This window comes from Gossypium arboreum, chromosome 11 (assembly GCF_025698485.1).
Source record: "Gossypium arboreum isolate Shixiya-1 chromosome 11, ASM2569848v2, whole genome shotgun sequence".
Classification (NCBI taxonomy): Eukaryota; Viridiplantae; Streptophyta; class Magnoliopsida; order Malvales; family Malvaceae; genus Gossypium; species Gossypium arboreum.
In genome coordinates, this window is record NC_069080.1 from 18,487,651 (window position 1) to 18,494,431 (window position 6,781).

Genomic DNA, 6,781 nt, shown 5'->3' on the forward strand with positions numbered 1-6,781 from the left:
TCGAATTTAATCTTTAGAACAATTCTTACTTTTCTCACTTGTTAAAAAAACCAAAAACTTTGGACATTTTAGAACCTGAGAATAAGAAGCTAGTGTGTAAAGGTCGCGAATTTAAGTCTGTGATTAATACACACAGAACGTCCTATGGAGATCAATTAATTAAATGAGTCTCATTTGGTCCATTTGAATTGATCCGATTTATGAATCATATGGAGAAGCCCATCTACATGAAACCTTCAGTGGAACACCCCAATAAAACTAGAGTTATCATGGTGAATATTATAAATCCTAATAGATAAGATTGTATAGAGTTTAAATCCTTTAAAACTCTCATCTTGTAGATAGGATTTAATCTTGACCGTCGATGTAATTTAATTATACCGTTGGATCTGGGGGAGCTCAACTATAAATAGAGGCATTTTCCCTCAAACATTTAGTGTGTTCAGTTTTCTTGTGGCTTTTTTGTATGCTTTTTGCTTCTTCATTCAAGAGTTTGCTTTCACTTAATTTTGGTGTCTTAAAGAATTTCTGTGAGTATTTTTATTTTTCGAGAACTAGGTTTGTAGCACCTCAAACCCGGCCCAGAAGTTATGGCCGGATCTAGCATGCCACATCAAAAACGTAAAAAAAAATTCCATTCTAAGTCTAGAAAATCGTACTTGATGTTCAAAAGATTAATTCATTAAGGGTTAAAGTGAATGGAAGCTGTGCACCAGGTAGGAAACCGGAAAAGAGGTGGTGAGTCCATCGGACTGCTTAAGTACCAACCTCCCTTCGGATCCAATCCTAGACATGCATACCGCCATTGCCACACCTTAACGTCATGGATATTTCTAGGAAACCGATTCGATTAAGTCATTTTTAGGAAAAGTGATTAATTTTGGAAAATACTTTCATTGCGGAAGCTTTGCTTGTTGTCGTGTTATTTTGAAATCAACTGTTGTTTTTGAAAACGCGCCCTAAAGCTATCTAATTTCAACAGTTAAAATAAGTATTACCTATCTTAGTAATACATAATAAAAACCATCAAAAATAAATAAGCGGCTTTATTACATTTAAAAGCCCAAAACCTCAAACGTAATTAAAAAGATGTCTAGTTCACCAGAAGAAAATAAAACTTTTAGAACGGGTGGCCACTCCGAATTCCCTCACAGCTCCAAGCCCACTATGGTTGGGGATTTCCTGCGTGGATGAAAATAAAAGGGGTGAGTTTGGGGAAACTCAGTGTGTAAGGAAAACCCATTCAAAGCCCAAGTCAGCTCAAGCCTATTGGGGCCTAAGCCCATTCAGTAACATGGTATTGGGCGAGCCCTTTTCAGATTACAATAACTGGGCCTTAGCCCTTATTCAGATAACAAGATGGCCCATAGGCCCATTTCAAAATACATGCAACATCAAGAAACATATGCAAGCCCATTTGGGAGACTACTCAACCCACCAACCACTACACTCCACCCGCATACCCACCATACACTCCATGTGGGAATAGCTCAACCCACCCAAATTTAACACTCCACGATTGCTTGACCTTGCTTTGCTCGATTATCGAAAGAATTGAGGCAAAGCCTCCAAGACGTGGACAAGCCACTTTCAGTACTTCCTCCGTCAATATCCCAGTCCCATGCATCGATAATAACATGGCATGCGATAAATAACAACAAATCAAACATGCATTTAGGTCAATTTAACCCTAGGGGTATTTTGATAATTTATCTCCTAGGGTAAACCGTAAATTTTCCACTTTTAAAGGTATTTCAATAATTTATCTATTTTAGGGTTTTTCATGTATATTCCTACCTTTCACGTACTAACAGAATCACGCATCGAGGGTTCTTACCGAATTGGGCCGTTGGCCCATCATTCCAATTTTGGCCCATTAAGCCCAAAAATATCGAGGCACGTAAATCATGCACTTTGCGGTCCAAACATTGCAGCTACCAAAAACATTAATCGATTTACCTCACGAGCATTCGCACACTCGCAAATCTACAAAATACCGGTTTTCGACATTTTGGCTTTTGCCGATCTAGACTAAGAAAGAGGGTGTTAGTTACACACATTGCTTTGCGACGATATCTGATTTGAGATCCACACACGAACCGCCTACAATTGGATTACTAACACGTTAATCTAACTATTCAAATACGAACTACGTATTAATCCCTTACAATATTCGGTCAACCACACCTACAGATCATAGTAAGCTTATAAGAAATCAATAAGCAACTCATTAACAAATTTTTGTCAATGTTTACTACATAATCATAATTTTATTGCAAGCTGTCTTTCTGAGCAACAGTCACTAAATCATTTATAACTGGAGCTACGAAACTCCAAATCAAGTGCCGTTAATTTTCCTTGAAAATGGACTCATATATCTTCTATCCATAAAATTTTCAGAATTTTTGGTTTAGCCAATCAATACCAGATTTTTCTCAAAGTTTCCCATGTTTCACTGTTTGACTAATCTGACCACTCTTCATTACGAATCAAATTTCTCATTGTACAGAATTCAAAATATGTTCTAGTTTATTTCATTTGAAACTAGACTCATTAAGATTTAATTACATAATTTATTCAGCTTCTAATTCATCTCCCACAATTTATGGTGATTTTCCAAAGTCACGTTACTGCTGCTGTCCCAAGCAGATTTATTACCAAATCACTCTTTCACACATACCTTGCATGCATGTTATTTAAACATGTATATCACCAATCAATCATCACATATCTGTGATTTTACTTAAGTATAATATCCATTTCATCATTTTAAAGCACAACATGTTAGCTGATTTTTCCCTTTAACATCTAAGGCACATGCATGCTCATTTGTTTGGCTCAACTTTACCTATCTTCCATTTTTCATCAAAAGAACATGAAACAACAACCATTTCCTTCATTTTAATTCATGACTAAATGCTCACAACACAACTAAAAATCAAAATATACTTCAAGAGTTAAGGTAGAATCAAGAAGAACTCATGAACCTCAAAATAGAAGCAAGGTAGCAAGAACTTACCTTCAATTTTCCTCCTCCTAATGACCAAATACTCAAGAGCTTTCTCCTCTCCTTTCTCTTCTCTAACTTTTAGCTATGATGAACAAAGATGGACAAAACTTTGTTCTTTTCACCCCATTTTCTTTTAATAAAACTTCATATTTCATCCATTTAATTCTTTAATACAAAAGACATGAAATTCTTATCATGAAACATTTACCTAACCCATTATCATGAAACATTTACCTAACCCATTATCATGGAATATTTACCTAATCCATTATCATGGAACATTTACCTAACCCATTATCAATTTGTATCAATTTGTACCATAAATTATGGATATCAAGTACTCATATTGTCTACAACAACATGATGGCTAGCCACTTCATGTAAAATAGGAGGTTTGTCATGCAAATCCTCCTATTTTGCACTCCTATTTATTTGGCCACTTCAATTTAGCCTATAGCATTTTCAAACATTTTCACATAAGTCCTATTTCATAATTTCACTCACAAATGACAAAATCAAAGCATGAAATTTTGTCAACATTCACAGAATTCCCGAAAATTGGGGCGTTACAACTCTACCCTCCTTAAAGAAATTTCGTCCTCGAAATTTAATCCAAACAGATGAGGGTATTGCTGTTGCATCGTCTCTTCTGGCTCCCAAACTCAGAAGTTTCCCCTTCCTTAACTTGTTGAAAACGAGCGACCAAAGACTCATCTTTCAATTGTTTTTCCTTAATCTGATCCACCCAGGTTGGCCTCACTTGCAACTCAGCCAACAGACTTCCATCATCATACAGACTCAGACGAGCAAACATTGCTCTCAGATCAGATATAGCTCTACGACTTAGAGCATCGGCTACCACATTAGCCTTGCTTGGGTGATACTCGATCGAACAGTAATAATCCTTAAGCAACTTAATCCATCTCCTTTGCCTAAGGTTCAACTCCTTCTGAGTCAACAAATACTTAAGACTCTTATGGTCAGTGTATATAATACACCTTTCTCCGTACAAGTAATGTCTCCAAATCTTAAGTACAAATATCACTGCTGCCAACTCTAAATCATGAGTCAAATAGTTTCCCTCATGAGGCTTAAGCTATCGTGATGCATATGCAACCACCTTACCCTCTTGCATTAACACGCAGCCCAAACCCACGTGTGATGCGCCACCGCATACGATAAAATCATTCCAGACTCCACTAAATTAACACAAGTGCTTCAGTCAGAACTTTCTTCAACTTCTCAAAAGCTTCCTGCTGTTTCTTAGTCCATACAAATGGTACTCCTTTCCTTATCTGTTTTGTCAGAGGTGCTGCTATCACAGAAAAACCTTTCACAAACCTTCTATAGTATCCTGCCAGTCCTAGAAAACTCCGTATTTCTGACATTGACCTAGGCGGCTTCCACTACAAAATCGCTTCAATTTTTCGAGGGTCCACTTAATCCCCTCAGCAGAGACCGCATGTCCTAAGAAGGTTACCTCCCTCAACCAAAGTTCAGACTTGCTGAACTTCACAAAGAGTTCCTTCTCCCTTAACACTTGCAGCACTATACGGAGATGCTCATCATGTTTCGTTTCAGTTTCAGAATATACCAGGATATCGTCAATAAAGACGACTATGAACTGATCCAAAAATGGTTGGAACACACGATTCATCAGATCCATAAACGCTACAGGAGCGTTCGTTAGTCCAAATGGCATAACCAGAAACTCGTAATGACCATACCGAGTCCTGAATGTCGTCTTTTAGATATCTGCCTCCTTGACCCTTAACTGATGATATCCAGATCGAAGGTCGATCTTGGAAAATACAGAAGCTCCTCTAAGCTGGTCGAATAGATCGTCAATCCTTGGCAGTGGATACTTATTCTTAATCGTTAGTTTGTTCAACTGGCGATAATCAATGCACATCCGCATCGTACCATCCTTCTTTTTCACGAATAGCACTGGTGCTCCCCATGGAGACACACTTGGCCTAATAAAGCCCCTATCCAACAACTCTTGAATTTGAGCATTTAACTCTACTAAATCCTTCGGTGCCATCCTATATGGTGTGATAGACACAGGCGCCATTCCAGGTAACAAGTCTATTCCAAACTCAACTTCTCGATTCGGAGGCAATCTTGGAAGCTCCTCCGGAAAAACATCTTGGAACTCCTTTACGGTCCTAACCTTATCCACTGTCAGTCCCTCCTCTTCCGACTGACTTACAAATACTAATTAGGCCTCACAACCTTTCCGAATCCACTTTTCGGCTCTTAATGCCGACACCACATTGGAAAAATAATCCCTTCTCTCACCTATCACCATAACCTCCTCATTCTTTGTAGTTCTTAACACCATTCGTTTAGCAGCACAATCCAGAGTCGCCTTATGCTTAACAAGCCAATCTATTCCCAGAATGAGGTCAAACTCTCCGAACGGTAACTCCATCAAATCTCCGGAAAAACCTTGCCTTGAGTTTCTAGGGTACATTCCTATACGCTTTGTCTACCCTAACCGAAAGTGACCCAAGGGACTTAGTACAGATACCCCACTCACAATCTCCTCAGAGCAGTCTAAGTCGTCCATAATCCGCTCGTGGCCTCCAACCAATATTCCGCCACATTCGGGGCTATACCAGACACGCCCTTAAAGATCTCCGTTCCGTTAGTCCCGAAGTCATTCGAAATAGATCCTCAATTTCGTTGTTCGAACTTACTCTAGCAACCCTTTCCGAACACGAAGCATTGCTCGTGACAGTCATCATCCTCGCGGCCTTATCATACGGCCCATTCTCATCCATCGGTGGTGGTCGTGCTACTTCGGTGGGTATGTGTTTAGAAGACGAAGTTCCAGCTTGAGTACTACCTCGGCCTCGACCACGGCCTCTTCCCCGAGTAGCTCTCGTACTCATATCGATTTATCTTGATTACAAATTTTTATGCATCAATTAATATTCCAGTGTTTATTACGATGTTTTATGAATCGCATAAAGAGTTCGAGTTTGTTTTCACAGAATCAAGTCTAGCTATAGTTTCAATCTCTTATCGATTTTCCTATGGTTTCAGTATCATCCTATCTAGAGTGTCCTAGTAGGGTTTTAGTACAAACAGATAATTCAGGAAAATATTCAGAAAAATTCAGAATACTTACAGACTTGAGCCGGAGATTCGGAATGCCACCTTCTAAAGATCTAAATTTTGAAAATCAAGTTTTTCGCATTCTTTATAAAATTTTCGCTTTCAAAAATCTTTGTTTTGTAAACCCATTCCACAGCCGAGTTGTTGTAATCTAGGCTCTAATACCACTAAATGTAGCACCCCAAACCCGGCCTAGAAGTTATGGCCGGACCCAGCATGCCACATCAAAAACGTAAAAAAAAAAATTCCATTCTAAGTCTAGAAAATCGTACTTGATGTTCAAAAGATTAATTCATTAAGGGTTAAAGTGAATGGAAGTCATGCACTGTAGGAAACGGAAAAGAGGTGGTGAGTCCATCGGACTGCTTAAGTACCAACCTCCCTTCGGATCCAATCCTAGACATGCATACCGCCATTGCCACACCTTAACGTCATGGATATTTCTAGGAAACCGATTCGATTAAGTCATTTTTAGGAAAAGTGATTAATTTTGGAAAATACTTTCATTGCGGAAGCTTTGCTTGTTGTCGTGTTATTTTGAAATCAACTGTTGTTTTTGAAAACGCGCCCTAAAGCTATCTAATTTCAACAGTTAAAATAAGTATTACCTATCTTAGTAATACATAATAAAAACCATCAAAATAAATA

At 38.4% G+C, this 6,781-nt stretch overlaps 1 long non-coding RNA gene across 1 annotated transcript; it reads right to left on the minus strand.

The window, feature by feature from the left end:
* Positions 1–940: 940 nt before the first annotated feature.
* On the minus strand, positions 941–3,178 carry LOC128284250 (uncharacterized). The gene is made up of 2 exons (XR_008274632.1): positions 3,020–3,178; positions 941–1,182 (listed from the first exon to the last, which is right to left on the minus strand). It is a non-coding gene; the product is annotated as an uncharacterized LOC128284250 (long non-coding RNA).
* Positions 3,179–6,781: the final 3,603 nt, after the last annotated feature.